Source organism: Oxyura jamaicensis, chromosome 4 (genome assembly GCF_011077185.1).
Source record: "Oxyura jamaicensis isolate SHBP4307 breed ruddy duck chromosome 4, BPBGC_Ojam_1.0, whole genome shotgun sequence".
NCBI lineage: Eukaryota > Metazoa > Chordata > Aves > Anseriformes > Anatidae > Oxyura > Oxyura jamaicensis.
In genome coordinates this window covers 18,876,055-18,902,535 of record NC_048896.1, presented here as the reverse complement: position 1 = coordinate 18,902,535, position 26,481 = coordinate 18,876,055, and the positions used below count along the sequence as shown (strand labels likewise).

At 37.6% G+C, this 26,481-nt stretch overlaps 1 protein-coding gene across 2 annotated transcripts in view; it reads right to left on the bottom strand.

Annotated features, from left to right (window-relative positions):
• Nucleotides 1–25,702, bottom strand: part of TENM1 (teneurin transmembrane protein 1) — an 895,307-nt gene extending 869,605 nt beyond the window's left edge. For both annotated transcript variants that reach the window (XM_035325181.1, XM_035325182.1), the window contains exon 1: nucleotides 25,391–25,702. The gene's annotated coding sequence lies outside the window, so the exon portion shown is untranslated. The remainder of the gene's footprint in view (nucleotides 1–25,390) is intronic.
• Nucleotides 25,703–26,481: the final 779 nt, after the last annotated feature.

The following is a 26,481-nucleotide window of genomic DNA, read 5'->3' as shown; positions in this document are numbered from 1 at the left end:
ACTTTCAAGTCACCAATACATCTGTATTTGTAGATACTGTTTTTGTAAATACTGTCCCTTTCAGATACAGACATAAGGAAAGTGTTTACATCATGCAAAAAAAAATCATATGCTACAACTGAAACATGCACATGCAAGGGTATAAGACATAAATACACTGCAATAATTAGAAGCCAGTATTATTTATTCTTGAAAAAAATAATAGAGCATTTGCTTGCAAGCTTGGATTAAAAGATTTCCTCCTGCTCTTCAGTCACTGGCTCTTCCATGGAGCTGTGTTTCTGGTCCACACCAAATACTCCAGAAAAGGTGTAGAAATGCTTTCTGGCAAGGCTTCTGCAGACCATGTCACAGCTCTGCTCTACAATCTCCTGAAAATTCATATTGGCAATATATGTTTTATGCTGACTTCCTGGTATCTTAATGAAAAGATTTTATTAAAGCAAAACTTTATAAACACAAAGACAAAGCTGTTCTCCAGCAGTAAATAATTCCTGTTTGTTTGCTTAGCCTTTTTACCACTTAAAAACTGTTACTTCTTTTATGCCTCAGGCAAATAAATATTGGAAAATTTATTACTAAGACTGGTAGATACTATAGCTCCCCTAGTTATGCAGTACAATTTATGCTGATTTAAAAAATTGGGAGCCTGACTGTGAAAATTATAAGTGGTTTTAGAACATGTTCCATACATCAATAGATTTTATTGTGTAGAGGTACTGTAGAAGAATGGATTTCTGAGTTCATGGGAGATCAGCTGTGGATTCTATGATCAGGATCAAACCAAATATAGATTCTGGATTAAGACTGAGCTATTCACTCAGATCCAAATGGTACATGTAGGTTCTCTGAAAGAGGAAATGACTATTCAAGCAGTTTTCCCCTTTTGCAGGCAATTAAGTGAAATTCTAATTCCTTTATTTGCAAGTCAGAGACACTCAGCTTTCTGCAAGAAACTTCCAAAGAAAACTTCTGATTTTGGTAATTTTCCCCTTATATAAGTGAGGCCTGACGTACTCCAGAAGAAATTCAGAAGAAAAACAACTATTAAAAAAATAGAAGTGCAGTTTACGGTATCAGTAAACTAGGTATGGACAAGCACATTTAAATGACAGACTTAAAAGATTGACCTCAGTTTATTCAGCTGATATAAATTAAAATGACCAATTGTCAACACATACTATATTGCCTTCTGTAAGCCCAAATACAATGAGCTTTTTTCCCTTCAGAAGGTGCTCAATTTTGTCCTGGCTCCAGCTAAGACTTTACAACACCCCTGGGACAGAAAAATAAATAAATAAATCATAGCTAGTAATTCTTGCAAAAAAAAAAAAAAAGTCATAAAACAGAACTAAGATGGAAGAATTATTATTTCCCACCCTGCTCTACTTGCTGCTTATGTAGAATTGTTCCCTATGGCACATTATGTAGTGTTTCATCCAGACTTATTTTAAGTGTTCAACTCAATTTCAGCCATGAAACTGCAGCTAACGAATAATCTCCTTTGGTTTATTTTTATCACATTCTCAAGTATGCATTAAAATTAGCATAATTGATGGTGTAATTAAAGACGTCAGCACAGCTCTGAATATGGGGTTTGCTAGTTAACGTGTTCCACGCCAGTTGGATGTTAGAATATGATATTCCTCCTGGAAGCTTTCAGCCAACATGACACTGGATTATTTTAAATACACTTAATTCCTGAATTATTAGCCAACAGGTTACAAGATGTTGCACTAGCTTTTAGTTACAGTCGTAGTCTCCTATGTGATGTATGTTTTTCCTTTTGAATGGTTAGAACACAATTCAGCCTGCTCGGTTCCACATATCCTTTTGAGTATATAAATCTGATACCAGACGTGAAGGTAGATGCTTTTTTAAAAAGTCTATCAGCACTAGCACAACAGCACAACCACCTCAACAAGCACAGCAATTTCCAGATGCCTAAAGAGGCATCAAAACTTAAGCAGCTGCCATTAAGACTTCTCTCTTTAAGCTGTGACATTAGTAGAGAAAAAAGCCATGGGCTCAGTATGGCTCTAAGTGAAGTGACAGGCTTCCATTTCCTTTTCACATGTGCTCTGTGCCATTGGGATTCTAGGGACCAGCGGTGAAGTTCAGTTAAGGCTGTTAAAGTGACCTGAGGAATTTAAGTTAATGAAAAACACTCCCACGCTCCATAGCAGCGAGTTTGTGTTCTTTCATTTACATCCTCATGGACTTGGAGCAACAATTATCCTGCTTCAAAGATTACAGCAATTCCAAAAATGCTCACAGCTTAATATTTACTATATTAACATCTTAATTATATTAAGGCCAGCATCCATTTTACAGTCAACTGTTGGACTACGCAAAATCTTTGAACCTGACTTCAAGTATCGGATGTTCTTACACCGTCTCATCCATTCAGTAAAATGTCATTGTACTGTCCCCATTTGCTATCTAACACAAAGCTGTTGACATCAAAAATTTTATTTTATTTTTGAGGCTAGCAAGTTCTAACTCAGATTAATTCATGCTGGTAGTGCGCTTTTGAAAATGTTGGAATTAGCAAAAGAAGTGATGAGGTGCTACTAAAACAGCAGCTCCCATTATACTTCTTTTGTACCAGAAATTGCACAGCTGATAGTCCTAGCTCTACAACTCTGCTTGATTTCAAAATACCTCAAGGAATTTTCTTTGAGGAAGGATTCTGAGGAGTGTTCTGTGGAATACTGCCTCAAATGTATTCTCATTCATATAGTCTATGATACAGTTATACCTGGAATGGTGTGTTCCAAATTTATGGAGAGGCCTAACTTCTATAAGTGAATTCACTACCATCCATGAGTTGTCCTCTGTCCTGAGATTAACTAGAAAGCAGACAGCAAAAATATTAGAGTAAGATATAAAACAATTCTCATTATTCTAATATAAAAAGCAAAGGTAGAGTTGGAAATGACCAAAAGGACCAAGTATGTTGGTCGCAGTTTGAAGTGCCACCAAGATTAGCTCCAACTATCCCTCATTTGGTACAAAACAGAACTGTAGGATCTCCCTGTGCCTGATGATAACTTCACTAAGAGAAGATTTTAATCATGGGTGACATACAAGAACAGTGTGTTCAATCGCAAAAGGGAGAACTATTTCTGCACTTTTATGCAAAATTTAAGAGCTCTTAATGAGAATTAATGGAAGGCATCCATCTCAAAATTGTTTATTCAATGAAAGATGCTCAACTTGCATGAAGCAGAAAGGGAAGTTTTGTATCTGTACAGTTCTTCATCATGCATGAGTTTATGGCTTTATGTTCAAAAGACTTGAAGGAATGACTTGTGTTTCAACATAGCATGTACAAATGATAAAAATATATTTTTAAATACAGCACCTGATGTTGATTTCTGATATGTAAACCATGCAGAAGAATTTGTGCCTGTGATTTGGCACAATTCCATTATCATTTTCCATTTCATTCTTTCAAATAGTCCTCTGCTGCATTTCATCTACCTTATAGATCTTCTCCCTCAGCTTCCTTTTCATGAATCCATTACAAAAGATACCTTACCTGTTTTATACTTCAAAATATCTTTGAAACAAAGGGAGAAGAAGATAAAAGGATAAAAAACATCAGAAGCAAGCCTTGATAACGAGGCAGACTTTGAAGCTTTGATATAAATACAGCACAATGCTCTTTCTAACAGATTTTTAATTTAAAATCTCACATTAAAACAGAATAATTACTAGACCCAGTGGCAATGCAGGAAGACACAAGACTTAAGTGCATATCTAGAGAATGCCTCTGTGGTATTGCTTACTTTCCTGCTTCTTTTACTTTAATAATATTTCAGCTATATAATGGTTCTGGCAACTACTGCCTGTAAGAAGCTTTTTGAAAATGTAATCAGTCTCTACAAAATTGAATTGGTCAAGCAGTACAAGTTACATCAGGAAGTACACTTTGGCAAGATATGCCGGAGCTGCATTTGAATATAGTTTACTCTAACTGGTACCCCAAATGCATGAAGTGACAGGTTTATCCGCAAGTTCTTGGAGATCAGGAAATTTAGTGCAAAAATATTCCCACAAGCATACCTTTATATAATAGCAAAGCTCCTTTTGGTATTCATATTCTCACCTGACAGTTAATGACAGTCTAAATGTGATTTGCAGTTGGTAGTTATTAAGACAATATCACATCTCTCTTGGTAATGAGAATTAAGAGCATAGGCCATGGAGGTCATGAGTTTTTATATAAATCAAAAGCAATTATAAATTTATTTGAGTTACCTTGGATTACTTTAAAATTAAAGCATTAATGGATTCACATGTAAGGTAATATTTTCAAATGAATCACGATCATTTGGGTGATAAAGTCATTTGGCCAACAAAAAAGAAATGGAAAATGTCAGGTGAGGAGAACGTGAATGTAGCAGACAAGGAGCTCACAACCTACTGAATTGGGACCTCCACCACAGTCCATTAACCTCAGTGCGCCAAATGACTGCATGCTTAAATTGACTCTGAATCACAGAGACTCGAAACACAGTCTAATTAAGTAGGAATTATTCAGTTAACCTATAAGGAAGAACTTACTTCCTAGGGAGACTAAGTCCTAAAGAATCTAGGTCTAATTACAACAGCCATGGGTATGTATTGGGTTAGTTCATGTAGATTTACTATATTTGTGTCTCAGGAAGATAGCTAGGTAAAAGATCTAGTTCACTTTAAAATATCAAGCCTACTCATTTCTTATGACTTTTTAAAAATCAAATGTATTTTGAAATATATATTCTCAAAATGTGCATGTACATACATAGTGTACCAATCTAATATAAGCCTAAATCTCATTTACTTGTAAGCGTTGCAATACCAGCAGGTTTGAGTAGACAAATCAGTTTTAGTTTATTCTGTGTTAAATGAAAACAAAGTGTGGAATGAGTTGTAAGAGTCCAAGCAAAACTACTACTTCTACATTGTCTTTACAGCTATAAGTAGAGTCAAAACTCTTAGTGTGTGTATGCATTTATAGTCAGCAGATACTGGCATAATCCAATATTATGTACACCTATCTTTCTATCTGCAGTTCTGGATGTGAATGAGAAAAAATGCCTGAGAATAATATGTACAAGTTGGAGTTAACAACATCAAATAATGAGAACGACAAAGTGAAATCACTGAAGACCTGACTGAGTGACAACAACTGACAAAACTTTGGACGAAAGGAATGTGGAAGCAAGGAGACAAGAAAAAGCAAAAGCATTCCTAATCACTTCCACTACGTATAAACCAATATAATGCTTAAAAATAACCAACATGCTGTCATCTCACGCTTCCAAATAAGACTTCTCAAAGCAGTTTCTAGTGTGCATTCTGACAGCCATGAATCAAAGAGATCTGCTATTTGGCATTAAAATCCAGAAACCAAATTGTACACTGCCAGCATAAATGTACCAAAAGTAGCGAGAGTTTGAAGGCAATATGTCAACTTGTCCACACAGTACTCAAAACGGAATATTTTGTTAAGATGTGTGTTGCATAGACAACTGGGAAATAGCGTAAAGGAATATAGCCCTTCTAGTGAAATACTTCAATGTAATTACAAATCTGTTATCCATTGCTGTGGATTACCTAGTGGTCTAGCACACCTTCAATGGACAGATTTTTCAACTTATTTTTTAACCTCCATAACAGGCCAATGCCCTACCCATCCATTTTACTCTCCCTTCCAGATAAATGAGGCAATGACCCTATTAACTATTTCCTTGAGCAGCTACGTGACAGCACAGCATTCACTTTGCAGAGCCTGTTACAAATACAGCAGTGATACAGCCTGACAAACCGCTTGACTGCATGTTATTTAATGCTCAGAAGGCCGCTAAGTGTGCAGTGAAATTTGTGCTCATAAGATAAACTAGCCAGCACTGACAGTTGTTTCATTCAGTGGGTAAAGAGAACTCTCCGAGGAGATTACCTAAATCATCCGTGCCAATGGCCCAGAGTGGACAGAGGAGAAAAGGACAGAAGCAGGGAGGGCACAAGGGGTAATGCAGAGAGTTATAACAGTCTTGAATCAGACATGTTAAATAAATTCTGAACTCCAGCGTGTTTGAGGGAGGTATTCTGGAGTGATTGTGAAATTCCCAATGCAGTCAGAAAAATCTCGAAAACAGTTTTTAATGTGGCTCCGTCAAAATCTTCTAACCTTAGCTGAATGAGGATCACAGATCCAGTTTATCAGAGATAACTTTAGGAATCAAAATTGGCAGTATTTCGTATTCAAAAAAATGCTATTACTATGCCTCAGACAGCTTTCAGGTCAATTTAGAAGAGCTGAAGCACCTTCAGCATCTCCCTTGTACAAAAGTTTTACAATATTTTGAGATTGCTTTACAATAGCCATTTTTCTGTGACATCACTACAGTCACAAATATGCATGGATACCCCAAGCACATCTCAGTTAAATAGCTTGAGGTTGTTGGTACAGAAGGCTGAAAGACTGCCTTTTTAAAAAAAAAAAAAATAATAATCATCCTACATGAGCTTTGCAGTGAGTGTTCTGAGGAATAAAAGTCTTTGAACACCCATCTGAAACATAGTCGATACTTGCATCATTTGACTGCTTTGCATTTTCTTTTGCGCTTTGAAAAAAAAAAAAAAAAAGTTTTTATTTATTTAGTTAAAGAGCAGTTATGATGAAGCTGAAATAACAACAAAAATAATACGGCTGGAACATCTGGGACATTTCTTATAAGGCAGAAGATGGAGAATACCCCAGGATTGATTTCATTTGGCCATTTATAACTCCTGTTTAGAGAAGTCAGAGTGGAAAATACGGATAACAAGAATGAAGAACTGTTGCTCTCTAGTGCCTGAAAAAGTAATCCCTTGACAAAGAGCAAAAAGATACTGTACAGGAAAAACAATTAAGTGATTCATGTATCTCTAGCATTTACCTTTAAGCAACATGATGCATTTCACGGTATTCTTAACATTTTGCTCCAAGATAAAATATTTTCAAGAACCTAGACCTACATAAAATCAAAACAGCTTCCTTTATTCAATCATGTTCCAACCATCTTTCAAATAACTCACAGATAAGAGTTGAAAGAGATGACTTGTCAGAAGCTAGGTTGCAGTATCTCTGTTATGTGGTTGCATTACAATATTTACTAAAAATAATGGACTAGTTTTATGTCATTCCCTTTGAATTTAGTATTTATTATGAATAAATTTTCATAGAATTTTAATGCATGGTCTACTTCATGTATATTTTCATTCATGTATTGGAGTACAAGTGCAGAAAATAGTACATTTATCCATTCTTATGGCATTAAGAACATAATCTCCTTGCTCTTGTAAGCTGTTTTCTTCTATTTTATTTATTAGTTGAGAGTACTTTGCTTTTGTATATTAGGTTGCATCATTTTCTGGCAGAAGCTGAACTTGACATAATTTTAACTACTCTAGGCTTTTACTATTATTGTAGTCAGTGCTCTGTTTTCCAAACTCTGAAAATTATAATGCGTTTTTAAGTAAAATTACACTTCCTTTCTCAAAGGTGCTTAAGCATTACTCTACAACTACCCTGTTTTAAATGTAGTGCCTCTGTAGAATACTCCCAAAGATATGTTAAGACATTAACTAATGAATCACATAACATTTCATCATGCCACACATATTGGTATTTTTATGCATTTTGAAGCAGGCCCCAGAAAACCGAACAGAGTCCTCTTGCTATGCAGAGCCTTGTTCCAAGACCAGTCTGAAATGGACTCCTGCATTTATTTAATACTCCAAGGGTTTCACACAGCTCCTCTGCCTTTCTAGCTCGGAGGCCTTGCTCTTCAGCTGTTAACCCTGCCGGCCACTGCGTTGGCCTGCCCGCAGGAGTCAGGTCACATTTCACGTCTTGGGCTTTCTCCCGAGGAGACGGGCCTGCAGGGCCTAAGGAGGACTGTCAAGTCATGAAGAATTTGAGATTTCCTACTTAGTGGAAAGGTGAACTGTGAAAAAGTCAACGTTCCCAGCCTTGGAAAGAAGATGAAGAAAGAAAAGAGGTGCTTCAGCCTCACTAGCACAACCTCCCACTCCATGGGAATCATCCAGACACCCAGGCAGACAGTGCTGGAAGGGACTGGCTCTTACAATGCAGCCCCCAATAGCCATAACATCTGCAAGTGTTCACTCATGGGACAATTGGAAATGAGCTGCCATACTTCATTGTGAATGCACTCCATTTGTGTTTTCTCACCCTTAGAAGAGAGCTAAAATACTAGGTAGCGTATTGCTTTTCACCTTAGAATCATAGAATATCCTGAGTTGGAAGGGACCCATAAGGATCATCAAGTCCAACTCCTGGCACCGCACAGGTCTACCCAAAAGTTTAGACCATGGGACTAAGTGCACAGTCCCATCGCTTCTTAAATTCAGACAGGCTTGGTGCAGTGACTGCTTCACTGGGGAGCCTGTTCCAGTGTGCAACCACCCTCTCAGTGAAAAATCTCCTCCTGATATCTAGTCTGAACTTCCCCTGCCTCAGCTTAACCCCGTTCCCGCGGGTCCTATCACTGGTGTTTATGGAGAAGAGGTCACCTTGGCAGCATTTGAAATAGTCTCCTGATACTAACAGGAAGTTCTGATCTGTTGTGTCCAGCAACAACGAGCACTACCTTAAAAGAGCACGTATCGATTCTGCTACCAGTTGTCAGCCCTTACTTATTCATTTCACAGTACTACAAGATCAGTGGTACAGCCATGCCACACTGATCATTGGAATACACACGACACACGGTGACACATTTTGCATTTAAGCAACAGCATTACCAAAAAAAAAAAAAAAAAAAAAAAAAGCTCAAATTATTTCTTCCCTTAAGATTGATGGTGGTAACATCAAATAGGTAAAGTCTAATTGGTCTTACTCTGGTTTTACTGGAAAAGCACTACAACATGAAAACATTACCCATGTTGTTAATGCAAAAGAATTCAAAAATTTAAAGATAAAATATAATTATTAAAAATGAAATTTTAAGCAAGATCATTAGAAACTTGTGATTACTTTACTATTTTCCCCATAGAGCATGCATTGATCATTTCTATGCACTACGGGCGACTGAGTGATTGTAATGCTAGACCAGTTATTATGAGAAATCAAGAGTATAAAGAACCACAAACAACATTAAAAAAAAAAAAAAAAAAACTAACCATGAAAGAGCTGTTTTCAAACCTCGGTACTTATGCTCTCCCTAATGCCATTAGCCACTGTTCAATTGATATATAAGAACGTCTAAAATGAATGATTTTCATAAAGACAGAAAAATCATTTGTGTATTTAATTTCAAGATAGTAAAAGTCCTTTTTCAGGATTAAACCATTAAGACCCTTTCCTAAGCGGTGCAATACGTGCAGTACGTGCAGGTGATAGAATAATTCACTACTGTCCTCTCTGTCCAGCCTCTCCTCCAGCCCAAGCTACCATAACAAAATTGCCATTGATGACTGACTTAAAAAGTATCTGTATCTTTTTCAGACTATAAAGGTTTTACAGGGAATTGTCAGCCAATCCCCAAGCTAAGACCCAAAGACTACATAATATCACGAAGTTATTTAAAAAGAAAATCCCTTGACTCCATGATCTAAGGATCGCTTTACACAGCATGCAAATAAACAGCTAGTTTGTCACACCCTGTGCAAGAGCGTGCTAACCAAAAGGCATTTCCATAAGGATTTAGTGCTACAAACAGACAAGATCATGCACAAAGTTAGACTACCTTCTGAATCCAAAATACAGAACTGAAATACTTTTCATACCAAATTATTGCCATTTTTAAATGAACATTTGAAACTGGAAAGAAAACAAAGGCTAATCTAGACATTAGAAGCACAGGGCTACATGTTACCCAAACTGAGAGGTTTAACCTGAGCAGCTCATATTCCCACACCCCACACAGAGAAATGCAAAAGCCCGACCATGCAAGAGTCAGAGAACCAGGCTCCGAACTGTGAGCAGCACAGAGGATGCACAAAGAGACAGGGATGATGGAGCCGTGACCATACCCAAAGTGATACCCAAGTGGTTGATTCAGAAAGGTGAGGGTGACAGCTCCCCAGGACAGACAAGTGGATTTGCTGGAATTAATCAGACACAGATCAGATCAAGAACACACCGATCCTTTGTAGGTAGAGTATGTAAAGACCTCTCTCAAATGACAGACCTCTCCTGTGCAAATGTTGAGAGATTAACATCTCTAGAACTGCCAAAAGCACAGACAGAGTGTGAGAAAATGAAGAGTCATGAAGTTATCACACAGATTCATTAACCAACTGATTGGCGCTTTCCCATTGCTCCTGTCATGAAAAAGGACAGGAAGACAGATTCACATTTATCTTAAACACTTCATAGCAGCAATTCTCAGGGAAAGTACATCATCTCATCTCTGAAAGGTGTCTAGCACTAACATATTTTGAAGATAACAGGTGCTAACTGCAGAGCAAGCAACTTTTATTAAGTATAGACTTACTAAGGAAACTTAGCATTTGCCACAGTGTTTTTGGAATTTCCATTCTTAGGATAAGGAGTACAAATACTGAAAATGCAACCACTAAAGATTCAAGTATTAAAGAGTGTAAAAACTCGGATATTCTTTAAGCACTTGTTTTGAAGTTCAAAAAAAAAAAAAAAAAGTAAATTGCATAGAAATAAGACTAAGAGATTAATTAATACTTAGTTTCATCTGCTTGCTGAGAGCTGTGATCATTAACAAAAAGTAGCTGTAGCAATATTTTATACCAAAACTAAGATTACAAATCACCAAGATGCTCATTTAATAATGGGTGGTTCCTGAGGCTAAATTCAGTATTTTAATTATTTCAGTATTGCTACAGTAACACAGCATTTACCAGTACATAATTCATACTGTGTTCTGGTCAACAGCTTTCAGAGACAACGTTCCTCTGCAGAGTATCTCTTCAGACTGTCATCTATTTTACCTTCAGTTTAGCTTCTCAATTCAGAATAGCCTAAGAGCATGAACAATGAGATTTTGCATTAAAAAATGAAAAAAAAAAAGGGGGGTGGGGTGGGGGGGGCATTAACACATCAGCTATGAAGATCTACAGTTACACCACTACCTACTGGCAGATGTTTTCTCTGCGGGTTGTAGGAACCCACACAAACATGTTAAGAAAAGAGGTTATTGATAAGAAATAGGTTCCTTGCAGTGATATTTCCCTGAATAGAAAGTGACATTTTAGAAAACAAATACTATCAGTAATTACAGTTTTTATATCGCACAATTATTCAGTGCCTTCAATTAACTGCATGGTTGCATCTTACTGGATGCTGCACAGAAGTCCAGACAAAGAAGTGGCTGTCTATTAGAATAACTTAAAATCTAAACAGTTGACAAGAAGCAGGAAGACAAGACAAGAAAAGACTACTGAAAAAAACACACGAAAATACTGAATGCATATGGAGAATGCTTACTAGAATTAAGCAATGACAAAGAGGGCTCTGAGAAACAAAGAGAAATAGAGCTGAGAATCACAGCTCTCTTCCCTGCCAATAACAATGTGCAATTCTGTTTCATTTCATCTCCAAGGTAAATGAATCAGTGTGACAGGAGCAGATGCCACAAGTGCTAACCTAGCAGGAACACTTGCTGTAACAGAGGAGAGAAGCAAACAAAGGGACTCAGCATCAACCAGTGCAAGTAACAGTTTCTGCAGCAGGCATTATCCTTTTCACTCTCCCACTTTGGGGCAGCACCATAGCCATTGTTTTTCCTACTCTCAAAGAGCATGAGAAAAGCTACCGTAAGGAACTGCAAGCTTTGGGGTGAGTCCTCTTGCAACCCTGAGAGCACCCAAGTTCAGTACAGCAGTAAGAGCAGCACTCCAAGTTACAAATAAGTAGTCTGATGTACACTGTTGTGCAGAGTTCACTTTTTATCTGTTAGACACTTTCAATAATAAATGATGTGCTTCAAGAGGGTCAAGGAGAGTTCTCTCTGAAAAGCCCAAGAAACACCTTGATTGTTGTCATGACATTCCTTCTTCTTCTGCCCTCATCGCTATTCTGCATTTCATCCCCATTAAGAATTTCAAATACCTTAACAAAAAACGCAAGACATTGGCTCCACTGAATGTATTTTTACTGTCTCTAAAAAAGATTAGAAGTAATAAGGTATATTGGCATTTGGCTACAATCCTGTTAATATCTCGCTTTCTCTCTCCACCTGCAGTTCTGCAAAGTGACTGTTTGGTGCTGGCAGCTGTTTTAAACCTGACACTTGTTGTTGGTTTACCTGTGACTACAACTGAGACTATCACTGAAGCTAATATAAGGCCAGTCTGTCCCAGTCTTACACCTCTGGATGCCCTCAACAGTACTGCTACACCTTGTTACCGAGTTTTATTTTTTCCCTTGTTCACTATCAGCATGTCTTATAAAAGTCAAGTTTCATCACAACTATCTATTCTTCACACCTGTGCCGAAAATAATTACTTCAAAAAGCCCAGGTTAAGACTTGTGTCTCTCTAAAGCAGGACACTTTATCCTAAATCAATCCAAGCAAAACTCTGTGAGGTACATTTATATGAAGTTTGTCAGCTGTGTGATTCAAGCTATAGATTCTTAATAGAGAAGAACTGAAACCCTTTAAGAGGCACAGGCAGAGATTGTGAAAGGTGTGAGAAGAGGTAGCAGACATGAGGAGTCATTTCTATTTTTTCAGTCTTCTGTAATCATCTGTCTTCCTCAAACTGAATGTACTGGAAGTATGTATTCCGTAATCAGCCCTGTACAGTGCTTAGTTTTTCTACATGCTGCAGCCATTCTCTACATTACGCTATAAAAATGTAGAACTTCCACGCTTCACTTCCACACTTCAAGAAGAATACTGGAGTTTCAGGTTTTACATTATTACCTTCCGAGTACTTCTCCTCCAAGCCAAGGCTCCCCTTACTTGCTACCTCTTCTCACATATTCAAGCTGCCAACAAAATCTAGTCTGCCTTTGCAATAGATATTTTGAGAAAAATTTGGATTTGGGGGCTCCTGGGTTTTCTATCAGCCTTTGGGTCTGCTAAAGAGAAATAATATTTTCTGAAGATGATGGGCAAGGTTTTTTCACAGTAAGCGAGGAGTTGTCTTGTCACTGGAACCAACTGGTTTAGAAAATATGCATAGAAAATTGCTTCCCACTACAACCTCCAGTTTTAAAAGAACTTGAGCAGAATCAACCTAAGAAAAACAACAACAACAACAACAAAATCAACAAAATAAAATAGAACGCTCTTGAGTAAGGCTACTTTTAAGAAATTCCTTCCTTATCTTCAGTCACACATTTTAAAAGACACTGTCTTGGCTTCTGTTGCTGACCTAAAGGCTGTCCATTAACAAGGTACAGCCAATAATTCAGCAGCAAAATCAGAAACAAATAAATCTTGATACTGAAGGTGAAGAAGAAATAATAAAGCAATAATAATCCAGTGAAAATTCAAGATTAGCAGAAGAAAAGAAAAAGGAGACACCAAAAGAAAACAGAAAACTAAAAAAAAAAAAAAAAAAAAAAAAAAGGCCCGTACTTAGGCATGGTGGTTCTAAGAAGTCCCTCTTGGCAATACTACTCTGACAATAAAACCACAATTAAAGCCTGCAATTACCATTTAACAGTATTGGAGGAACTTCAGTTATTATCTATTCTCAGAGCTACTCCGGTACCCTCAGGCGTTGTGGAATAATAGGATACATTTCTATTGCTATCTCCTGGATGTATGAATGCAGGCAGGGATCAAAGTGAGATGCTCCTGCCACAAGTATTCTAGAAGTGAAAAAATAAAAGATGTTCTCCCAAGGTTACTGGGCTTAAATTGATGTGGATCCCAAAGTGAGGCCTTGGGAAGGAAGGAGATAATCTTGTAGCACTACACAAGAGCTAAGTGCAGTCAGAAGATCTGTTTTCTTGGTACTCCTAGCACTCCTGTGCTCTTTTGTTGACTCCAGCCACTCACTGCTCCCACAAGAAGTGATGTGTCAGCTGCAGAAGGATTCTCCTAACCCAGGAGAGTCTCCTGGTGAGATGGCTGCTTCCAGCCCACAGCACCCTCAGATGTGAAATGATGGTGGAAATAGCTCTGGTGAGATTAAATGTAAGAGGTGGCAAGACAGACTGTGGAGACCATGTTCTTCATGTAGCAAGAAAACATGTCCAGGCTGGGTTTAAAGGTAGCCTTAAACACACAAGTGTGTGATCACAAGCTTCTCTTGACAGCACTGGGCACTGCTGAGGACTAGACCAGCATACAGTTTGCATATTTAGTGGTTTTCAGGAAAAAAAAAAAAAAAAAAAAAAAAAAAAGAGTAGCTTATATGCCTTTACTGTGTAATAATTCTTCTCCACCTAAATGGATATTTTAAAGGGAAGATCTGCCATGTTTGCGTTGGTCTGTCTTTTCCTATTTTTCCCACCTCCTTCCCTGTTCTTCCTTGTCCAAGTTTTTATCTTCTGGCTTTTTCTGTCTTCATTCTAATTTCTCCTTTGCCTTTGTCACTTCAAGTTTTCACTCTTTTCTTCCCAGACAGCTCTCCCCTGCTGTACTGAATGGACCGTTTAGACAAAGCACCTCCTCCTGTTCCATGCTCACTGATTTCACACGCCAGAGATGAGATGTTGCTTTCCAAAGTACCAATTCAGCTCAGCAAGAGGGAAGTGGCTAAGACCAAGAGCAGCAAGAAATTAGTGTCAGTTCATTATGAGGGGGGAAAAAAAAATAATAAAACCCTACAACGCTAAATTCAGATTAGCGGGATGGGAGAGAGATTGCAATTTTATGGGACTCTATTAATACAGTAAGGCACATTCTCAAGTAAAGGACAGTTTACACAACAGGAGGTTCAAGCTTATCTTTGTTCTATTTGCAGTTAGCACATGGCCCATGTGGATCTAAACGATGGGATTTGGGAAAATCAAATTAAAAGTAGATTGATACCAAATATTTTATCCAAACAAATATGCAGGTAAATGTTTGCAGGGTATGTCTTTACAGAGAGAATAAATCAGTGAGAGTAGGCTGCATTATCAGTGCCATTACAACACTGCAACTCTTTCCAGTCAGACAACACTGTTCTAGCAATTTACAATTTATGCTGATTTCTCCCATCTTCATTTCAATCCAAGTAAATCAAGATTGAACCACACAAGAATCTTGTGGTATCTGAATTACAGAACTGATTTCAATATTGACCTCTCCTTTCAACTGCTTGGAAGCAAGAACTGGAAGTGATTGCTCTTGAGGCTAGCTCCCTTTAATCACAGGTAGGCAGGTTAGACTTTCCCCTTAGAAAGTGCTATTTTTCCAGCTGGAAGACTGTTCAGATTTTCTGACTGCTATTCAAATTGGCTCTGGAATATTAAGCCTCTGAACTTCAGACACCTACTTGTTTCCATCTTAAATATATTTACATTGGCCTTTAACTTACTGTTCACCTTCTGAGAAATTTATTTGGATGAACTAAACAAGACAAAGTCTCCTCATCCCTCCTCTTATGAAAGGTTTCCCATTCTCCTAAGCATCCTACTCAACTTTCTTCCCACCTCTTCCAGTTTGAACTCCTCTGACTTAAGGCAGGTAAAAAGAACTATTAAATGAATATATTATGGTTTCTGCAAGACCTCATAGAAAAGTAGTTGCTATTTCTCTTGCTAATGCAAATATCTCAGCCAGCACAGCTAAGATTTTATTTGCCCTTATCACTGATGTACTGCATTGGTGGCTTGCAGTCATCCTGCGACTTTCCCTACTCTGCCATATCCAATTAACAAGCTCCTAGCTTATAACAGAAATATATTGTTTTTGTGCATGATCTTGCACTTCGTCCTATTGAATTTCATTCAGCTACTATTACTGTAGCCCTCAAGGTCATCTTTCTCTTCCTGTGTGGTATTCCAAACTCCCTGTGACGGTCCCCATAAAACTTTGTGGGAATCAGAAGAAATGAGCAAAAGCAATTTTTTTGTCAAAGGAATTGTTGACATTTTTAAGCAAGCAATATCTGGAGCAATCCTTGAAGGACCTTTACGTAACCCCACAATAGTCCTCTCTGTGTAGCTTCAGTTAGTCTCCAGCAGATTACAATAATGGGTATTATTACTGTGATGACTTTGAAAGGACTTGAAGCAATATTCAAGCTGACATCAGTTCTTTCTCTTTGAAGAACTACCATAGGTTTCACAGACATCTGAGCTGTTTCACTTTCCAAGGAATCAGATGCTTTGGTGGAGGGAGAGAGAGCGATCTTTTGCATTTCTGGTGATATCTATACACAGCACTGTCTAAACCAAAGCAGTTAAAGTCTCATGGCAGCATAACTGTAAGATAAATACAATGTGAAAATCTAACAAAAAGACAAATCTATCATTGTCTTATGGCACTTGGAAACTAACTTTAGAGTAAAACTGTGTGGTCATCCTAGCACCAGATCACTGGGAAACTGAAATATAGATCATATTGATGAACAAACCAGTGCACATTCCATGAGAATTGAGTGAGTCTTCACCCATCTCTGGTGATTTTTTCTGGGGGGTGCTCCAATTAAACATTTTTTTAAATTGCTTTTGAGATTTCTGGTTCAAAGGCTTGAATGATGATGTATTTTGAGAATTACTGTTTTCATAGTGTGGTGTTCTTTTTTTTGCTGTTTTTGTTCTGCTTTTGTTTTTTAAACAATACAGCTTGAAAATATTTAGAAGATTTGATTGATACACATAAGAACTTCAGAAACATTAGCTACACAGGGAGCGATAACAACAGCAGAACTGAAGAGTGGAAAAGGGTATTTTTACTCCTTAGCTAAGAGATCAAACGCACTGAAACTACTTGTCACTTTTGCCCTTGGTTTATTTAAGCAACCGTAAAACAATGTTTTGAATTTCAGAAGTCCCTATCTATCCTGAAGAAAAATCTAAGTGAAACAGTCATTCTCCTATTACGTGTTGTAAAAATAATGAATGTGGAAGCAGGTACTGCTACTGTGCTGCATAGCAAAAGCCAGCATCCCCTGGGAATCATTTGCTCTTTTCCCTTCACTCTCTCAGCATCCTTTTTCCTTTAGAAACATGCAGGGAGGGGACAATCTTTTACCATGGCTTTAGGTGTCTCCTTCAATACTCATTCTGACTACATGTTATTTCTGGAGGACAGACACATCTACACTTATCTTCCCCTTTAAGGCCCAGCAAGAATCCACCAAGTTGACACCCTCATCAAGACGCAGAGAGTACATCATGCAGATATATACACCAATTCTTAATACCTCTCCTAAAGCATCACAGAACATTTAAGAAATTGAATTCCTTTAAACATGACAATCACTGTACTCTATTCTCACATACTATTATTCCTATAAGTGTAGCTACAAAACATTCCTAAATAAACATGTAAGAGATTCATCAACTTCAAGTAAAAGCATAATTAATTGATAGCAAAGTGGAAGAACTGGAGCTCTTCCCAGAGCCTCCCAAAGGATTCGAGTCTGATAGTAAAACTTTTCCATTGTCACAAACTCCAAACACAACAGCCCAAAGGATTGTAACATGAACAGATTCTAAAAATCTAAAGACTTAAAGGCAGGTACAGAGCTTACATTTTTCTCCTCTCCTCTGATTTGTTACATTGTTCATAGGAATAATTGGAAGATTTGCCTTGACATGATTTTGAGACCTAAAAAAACATTTTTGTGCATAATACTATATATTTATTTTTTTTAAATAAATAAATTTGACAGCTAACTCTCAAATTGTCTGAAACAATTTTAAAGAGGAAAGCCACATGAAGACAGACTGTTCTGGCTGCTATGGCAGAAAGACTCTCAGAGCATGTCCTACTGTATATCTCTCAAGAACTGCAAGAGTCAAGGCAGTAAAAATGTTTAATGTCCTGGGCTACTCAAGCTAGTTCCTATCAGCTCATTCTATAGGACAGTTGATTTTTAATCATGCATTTCCATAAAGAATCAAAATTAAACAGGCTTAAGTGACAGGGACTTGGTATTTTTCTACTCAGTAACTCAAACCAGTAATTTGTAACTAACACAACTATCATTGCCAATGCCCCAAAACATTCTGATTCTTCTTTTTCTCCTGAAAGCATTCTGTCAAATAAACCTGCTTTTTCTTTATTTTTGTTTTGTTTAAGTGTACAATCCATCAAGTGTCAATATAAACTGATCTTGACAAAACTCACATATACAAGAAAAGTGTTGATTAGCAATCACTTGTGCTATAGGCACAAAAGAAAACTGTGGGTTGCACCACCATACACTAGAAGTACATAAACTATAGGCAAAAAAATATTCTGTTTGTTGTTTGAAACAACTGTTGAGTTGGTTTTTACTTTTTTATTGTTGAATTACAACCAAGTTGAATTCTGAGGATAATTACTGATAAATTCTTTTTTGTATTTTTTAACTAAGGAACTTCAAGCAATGAAGTGTACTGTACTCAAAACCTAGATATCTTCAGAATTCTACAAACCTAGAAACATCTCTAGTGCATCTGAAATTCATTCCTTAGCCAGGTTTACAAAATATAGATGTGGTTTCTCTCACACACTTGTAAGCTTAACCAAGCCCCCATCACTATTCCTCATCTCCTTGTACCTAAACAAGCCCCGCAGTGAAAGCTGGGTGGCATTGTTATTCCCGTGACTGGCCCAAGTACCAGACTTCTGCACCTACCAAGCGCCTCAAAGTGGTTTGCTGCATATTGTGAGTATTCACTTCATGAGGCAACAAATTACTACCCAAGGTGCCAGTACTGCAAACCCAACTGAACTTAAGTCATGACACCTCCCCACACCAGCAGATCACCACCAATAGCAGCTTCTGCAACTAAGCTGACAACAACTACATTTGGCCTACATTCCCAACATACCAAAGAGGCTATTATGACAGACAACGCTACTAAAGGGCATGGCTCACAAAGATGTCATTCTCACATGATATTATTTACTGCCTACTTTCAACCAAGTATTGATCTCTGTACAGTTCCTGGAAACAATGGCAGTCCTTTAATTTGTAAATTCTAATCAAATTATACTTCAAGAACCATTTGGGAAGAATTAGTTCAATTATTATTTTTATTATTATTTTTACTTATTTTTAACATCTTGAAAGCATCTAGAGAGTTCAGCGTCTTATGAAACTAAACAAATACAGCAGCAGCCCAGATGCACCCCAGGAGGCTGGCATTACACTCGATGCCAGGAAAACAAAATGATTCTGGCACGGTGTGCCTGGTAATAAGATGGAAAGATGGACCAAACAAGTTAGGAATCTCTTGTTGAGACCACCATATAATTATTATTATTATTTTAGGAAACTCTGCTAATGAAATACTTGGGCAGTTTTCCTGTTCAACAGTGAGAAAGATTCACATGCAGCTGTTTTTTGGTATGGCTACAGAGGCACCCAAGGATGAATACTGGGTGAGAACTCCAACACAGCTGATAATTCAGCTCCAAGCAGTTGACCATTGGTTTCTGTTGCAATGAAGTCACGCTCAGCTGCTTGGGTTTCACGTCAGTTCAGCATACAATTCTGCCTGAATTATGCCCACTTATGTTGATCCTAGATAATTAGTTTATAGTAATGCACCAAAAAAACATTAATTGCAAATACTTGTGTACTTAAAGTCACGGTTTATTTGAAAGCCAGGCACTGATATTTTTACCTATATGTGCTGAGTAGACTCTGCTAATTTCTGGAAGGTCTACACAAAGTATTAATAAATTACATACTATACTAAAACAGAAAAACAATTTGCAGCTTACATAGTATTTTTTATTTTCCTAGCAAGAGAATATAGAAGGCTGTCGTTAATTTCTGCAGACCTAAAGATTTCATTATGTTACGCGCTGGTTTGATGTTCAATCTGGCAGATGTTTTGTAGGCAAACATAAATAAAGGTACTAGCCGGTCAAGAGAACATGAGTTTGCCTCATGTTCACCAAAACACTGATGTCAGCAGCTTGAATGGATATGTACACCAGGAATGAAGTAGGTTTCTACTTCATTTAAATAGCTGTCATTTTAAATAAATGGATCACAAATTATACAAGTTTACTGCTTTATTTATTTATTTTTACCTTTACTGCTTCTCTTTAATGATGTTTGTCTTCTCCGAGAGCTTTGCAACCATCTAATTGACACTGAAGTGAGGAACAAGCACAGGAAACAGTCAACAGCACAATCATTTCACAAAGATCATTTCTTTCTCAGAATTCCAGTTGCTTACATTTTCTTTACTGATAACTCCCAATCATTATACACCTTGCTAGGTAGGGTGCTGAACAGAGAGATCCTCCTTCTCTCCACCTCCTTTACTTTTAACAATAAGTTGGTTTACCCAAAGAGGTACTTCAGAGCAACAGTTATTATACCGATCTAACACACTATAATGTAATGAAAAGATCAGTCTCATCTCTCCAATAATAAATCTCAGTCCTGACAAACGTTACCAACCCTGGAAAAAACATCAACCTTGGTACTGCTTGGTTACTTAAATTCAAAAATAAGCTCTTGTGAATGGTACAGAGCATGGTTTGCATGTTCATAAAACATATACTAAATGCTAGCAAGACTTTGTGTTTTCAGAGTTTAAGCCCATTATGGTAAAAAAAAAAAAATATGAGTATTTGCATTTAGAAAGACGGTATCATTTTTTGTACTTGATAAGATTCAGACTAAAGACTCCCACAAGTGTTGTCTTTTATTACTATTTTTCTACGTTACTTAGATTATATTTAACTTTTGAGGTCTTTTTTCTTCCATCCACATTGTATTTGGGAGTCATTAGATACTGACCTAAATCCATCTCCTTTCATTTCATTGTAACATAGCAAGTTTTGTGATGATTCTAATCAGCCCAGTAGAGCTGCCCAACTTGATTCCATTAACAGAAAGTCAGCTCAGGGTGTAAGCAAGATTACTGCTGGATCAAGCAAGTAGAGTACACACAGATAAATCAGCTATGGTACTTTAAAAAGTAACAATTATACGTAGCTTGTTTCTCTCTATTTCTCCAGCCACTGAAAACTAAGACAATGAAATAGAAAATGAAACATTAAACAATACTGGGACTTCAAGTAAACCTGTTAAAAAAGCAGCTGTTCAGCTTCCTGTTTATTTCCTTGGTCTCCCACCATTCAGTTTTGCTTTTGGTGCAGTTTTGAACTCTGAACCAGGCTGAGGATAACAAGAAGACCAAAACATCCCATTATTTTTATTTTTATTTTTATTTTTTGCTAGTTCTACCCATCCTAAGAATGACCTACAGCAGAAAATTTTCCCCATGTTAAACACTGCTTGAATCAGGCTGGGAATAAAATTTCTACCCAAAATCATAATTTTATTTATACAAAAATAGTCAGGTAAGTCTTTTTTTTTTTGAGTAACAGTATACTAAGTAATAAAGTATGCTAACAGAAAACACAATGAAATTTCAAAAGAAAAAATAAAGAGAAATACATTTATACCTACTGCCTTGTAGGTATTATAAATCCAGCTTTATCATGACAGCTTTTCCATATAGCATTAAAGGAGGCTAACGGAAGAAATTAGTGAGTCTCTAGCTACTACAACATATAGGGCAGATAAAGAAAATATGCCACACCTAACACACAGGTGGAGCAAATACCCACCTCAGAATTTGCTCTTAGTTTAGTTAACAGCCAGTTTGTTAGAGCATTAATGGTCCAGCAACCAACAAACCAGCAGTTAATAGCTAGTAATGATCATTTTCTTGGGGATTATTGCCTAAATAAATCTCAAAAGTTTTGTGCTGTTAAGCAACTCACTATTTTCTTAAAGTTGGCAGTGAAGTCCAATGGTAGTCATGTTAGTCACTTATCCAGCCCCACCATTAATTCTAATCCCCTGCATGCATAGAAAGCAAAGTACAAGAGTCCCTTATCTTCAGGTGTTCATCTGTAAAAATATTACTGAACACCCTGACGGCAGGCAAAGGGATGCTCTGTTCCATACTCCCAGTAGAAAGAACACATGCTTGAGTGTGGACCTGTCAGTTCAGCCTAAGTGTGCAGCCCTTGTGCCTCAAGGCATACCAAGTTTGTTTTGTTTTGAAAATCCTCTTGTATATATTTGCAGTCATCATACATTACTGGAACTGTGTTTAGTGTTCTGCTTCCAAAACAAAACAAAAAGCTTCTTAAAATTAACTAAAGTTCGATCAAAAGGTAATGGCCGCTCTGAAAACCCATAATAATACAGGCTTATATTGACACCTAAAATTTCTTATACTACATCTCGATAGTCCTCATACCAACGACATACCTGAATGATTAGGTATGATTGATTGAAATCCGCCTGCCTGATATCTTAATGACAACAGTACTGCAGTAAAGTCTCAGAAAACACCAAGAAACATCAACTACTTTTGCTTTTAGAGAGAGACCTTATGTTTCATGTGTCAACATGAGACCCTACCAACAAATCTGAGGCTTCCTCATCTTATTTCTGATGGCACTAGGTGACCTTGTTCTGTTCCACACAGATGCTGGGAAAAAAAGTCACTGATAAGGTCTGGAGCCAATAGAAACCAGTAGAAAGGTAGGGAGCCTTGGTCAGAGGCACTGAAATAAGGGGGTGTCCACACATCGTTATGTGATTACTAGGGATGCCAGGAAGCAACTCCTCTGGTAGTCAGATCGACTTATTTTTCTGATTAATAAACGCTATCATCACCAGTAGCACCATTTTTGCTGAGAAATCCCATGTCTGATCTACTCCTTTAGATATTTAGACATCATAGATTTGCTAGCAGCGACTCCTGAACTCCTTAGGAATCTCATTAAAAGTAGTAGGATTCCTCAGTGGGACAGGGCCAACCCACAAACCCCACCAAGCTATCTGAAGAAAAGTAGTTTCCTCCAGGGCAGGAATGAAGCACAAAAGGGTTTTCTACTGCCTGTTTTATAAATGAAACAAGAGTTTCGGTCATGAAGGAACCAGTGGTTGTTCAGCAGGGTTACAGTAGGGTGAGCTACAGGTAATGTGAAAAGACAGATTATTGAAGTCAAATTCATAAGCTACAGGGTAGTGTGTCAAAAAAGCAAATCTACATAAAGCACCACTTGTGTGAATGGGAGTAATTTGAAAACTCAAATATGCAGTACGCTTCAAAATAGGCAGCTGCCAACACATGTATTTAGTGTGAGTAAATGAGGCATGGAAACGCAGAGACCTGCGAGCAACATGAAGCTGAGAAGAAACCTCTATATCCTGATGCACAGTTCTCTGTCATCTGCAAAGTGTGAAAAAGAATTAAAAAAAAAAAAAAAAAAAAAAAACACCTGAAACGAATGTCAAGATATAAGGCCTGAGTCCATTCACCAATTTTACGGAGAACGTATGAGGATTTAATATTCCTAGGGACAGCATTTGGATTGGAGGTTAAATGGAAAAAAAAATAAAACAAGCAAACAAAGAGTTATCCTTTGCCTTCATCTTTGAAACTCGCATTTTCTGAAATGCATTAAGGTGTGTACAGCTTCTTTAAGGCAATAATTCACTTCATTATTACATCAGATCATACTCATTAGAATAACAGAAGGACATGGATATCATTTTCTTAATCACACAGTTCATATATCAAGAGAAATAGAAGTCAAGGTGTCACTTTCCCATTCCAGTTTTCTTCCTATGTCAATTTCTAATCGAATCAGTACTTTGTAAATGGGAGTTCTCCCAAGCACTGAATTTCTCAAAGACATGAAATGAGTACAACTCTCCTCAGCTGCTGCCAGCTCCTCTAACCAACCCTAGTCACTAGCTAGATCTCACCTCTATTTACAGCTATAACTCTCAAAGCTATTTCTTTTTTTAATCTACTTAGGTTTTATTTCTACCAAATATAATTCTCAATTTACAAGAACTGTTTTTTTCAGCATGATCATCAGAAAGAAGACTGGATTTACACCTCCTCAACAGCTTTTTGAAGGATAAGAGTCACAGGATAGACCTCTACATATTGTTTAATAGTCTTTCTACATAGAGGAATTACGTACAGGAAGAAGTTGTGTAAGTATAACAATCATAGGGAGCTCTACTATTATCAGATTTTTTATTACTATTATTTTTGTTATGGCAGTTGTGCTTAAGCTCTGTTTTAAGCAATATTTTCAGGATTTCCTTCAAGCAACAAAATCTTTAGACATAGCATCCTTGCTCGTGCCACTGCTTACACTTTTAAAAAAAACACATATATATTTTTACCCTTAATAATTCACTGTTACTGGTCTGATTTACCGACGAGAATGCTAAACCTTGCAAAAGTTTGCCACAGATTCCCTTAGTGCTCAGAAGAGAGTGACTTAAATTGATCAAACAATTAAACTTTTAGAGCCCCACAGACACCATGGTGCACCTTGCAGGATCAGCTCCTAAGCTCTGAACTTGCATCTTCATCACACACAATGGCTCCTCTTGGTTTTAATGAACTTACCAAGTCACATGACTGTCACGATACAGAGATTGAACAGATGTAACCAAAGCGTTCATTCACGTGAATGCACACAAATACAAAATACTAGGAAGAAAACACTGCACAAAAGGATCATAAAGCTTGATTATAGGTTTTTCTCCTCCCCCTCCCTTTCCCCTTTGTCCTTCTGCAGTACTAAAATGGATAAAACAAGCAAATATGACCAAAGGCTTCATCCCACCCCAGACCTCAACCATGGCAGGACATACTTCCATTCCTGCACACACTCCAAAGGCAATACTGTAAAGCAAATATTGTAACCAGCTCACTACAATCATTACATTCATTTATTAAGCAAAAATATTAGTCTACCATGCAATACATAGCTGCCTCAAGAAAGTTTAGAGGAGTCTTGATATAATATGCATAATGACTATGAAAATATAGTAGACAGTTGTCAAAATAACTTGGAATATGCTAAAGCATATCTGCTTACTTTCCAGCACACAAAGAATTTATGGTAATAAGTTTTGGAAAGTAATATAGCAGTGTTGCTAAAAAAATGCAGAGCAGCTGTTTCTGTTATTATAAGATGGCTAATTTTTACTCATTTGTGACATGGTTTTGTAGACGGGGAACAGCTGCAGTTTCACCCAGCTGCATCCTGATGCTAAATGCACACCTCCAAGCAGTCAGACCAAAGTATAGATTGCTTTACTTTACAGTGCTAAGTACCAGTGCCTTTCCAAGAAATACCCTGAAGGTCATTGGCAATTAAAGCTCCCCAAGGTCTCTTTCACTCGGGGAATGCTGGCTAACAGACACAAGGTCTCCAGAAGTCAGCCACCACATAGTAACATAGCGAGTAGTAACTGAGCTGCATGAATTAAAGAGGATGTTGAAAGGGCTTCCTACCTGGTACAAGTTGCTACTCCCCCTCACAGCCTGGAACCCTAGACGCTGGCTCTTCTCCTTAATTGCTGAGATAACACGAATTTCTCTAGTAAGAAGTAGGAAAAAAAAGGAAGAGGAAAAAAAAAAAAAAAAGAAGAAGAAAGGTTCTATTGGCTGCTGCCTCCTCCTTAAAAAGGTTACTTCAAATGCCTCTCTCACTCCCTATTTATTTTCTGTCCCTCCCAGAAGAGCAGTTTAGAGGGAGAGTAACGGAGTGTTTATCCTGGCTCTGAGGATGCACGCTTGTGCGATAACTGCCTGCTCCCTGCAGTATAGCCGGCATGATGTGATGTGCATACTAAAGCAGTTTGCATTAGGCAAGGCTTAGCAGAGCCAGCTTCCCAGTCTCCACCTTCCGTATCACAGAGCAAGCCTGCTTCTTCGAAAACAGCGGGGCTGTATCGACAAGGCAATCGGGCTCTGGTTATAGGATAAATGCATTTTCTTTGAAAACAGTATTTAAGGATAAGGTTGTATTTATGTGTCACCTCACCTGTGAAAACACAGAAGGAGCTAAGAGTGAAAACACAATACAGTCACACGAATGTGTAAAAATCCCCTATTATTTGCTGACAGATGATACTAAAACCAAAAACTAATGAGACATCCCCGGATAGGAAACATTTATCTGCTGCCATCTATCAAACAGGCAAAGGACTAAATAAATATATATAGCCCTGAAGAACACAGAGACTTAAATGTCTACAGGCTCAAAGATAAACGCGGGATTTTTACATGCTAGAGTCACGACTGAACAACGGCTACATTATGAACAAGAATTAGCTCTAAAGTACTACATTTATCATAAATCTGAATAAATATTAGATAAAGGATCAAGCTGTAAAACCCTAATTTGGATTTTGAACAGTCTAGAGCTCAAAAGTGCCTGAATCTGGGGATTTGACTCTGGCCTGTCTGCATTAGTATCTCACGCACACACTGACAGAAGTGTGCAAAAAAACTAAGACCATACATGATCACATGAAAAATCCATTTGTTGCACAGGAGTACAAATATGGCAGTGAGTGCTAGTGCATGAGGTGCTTATACTT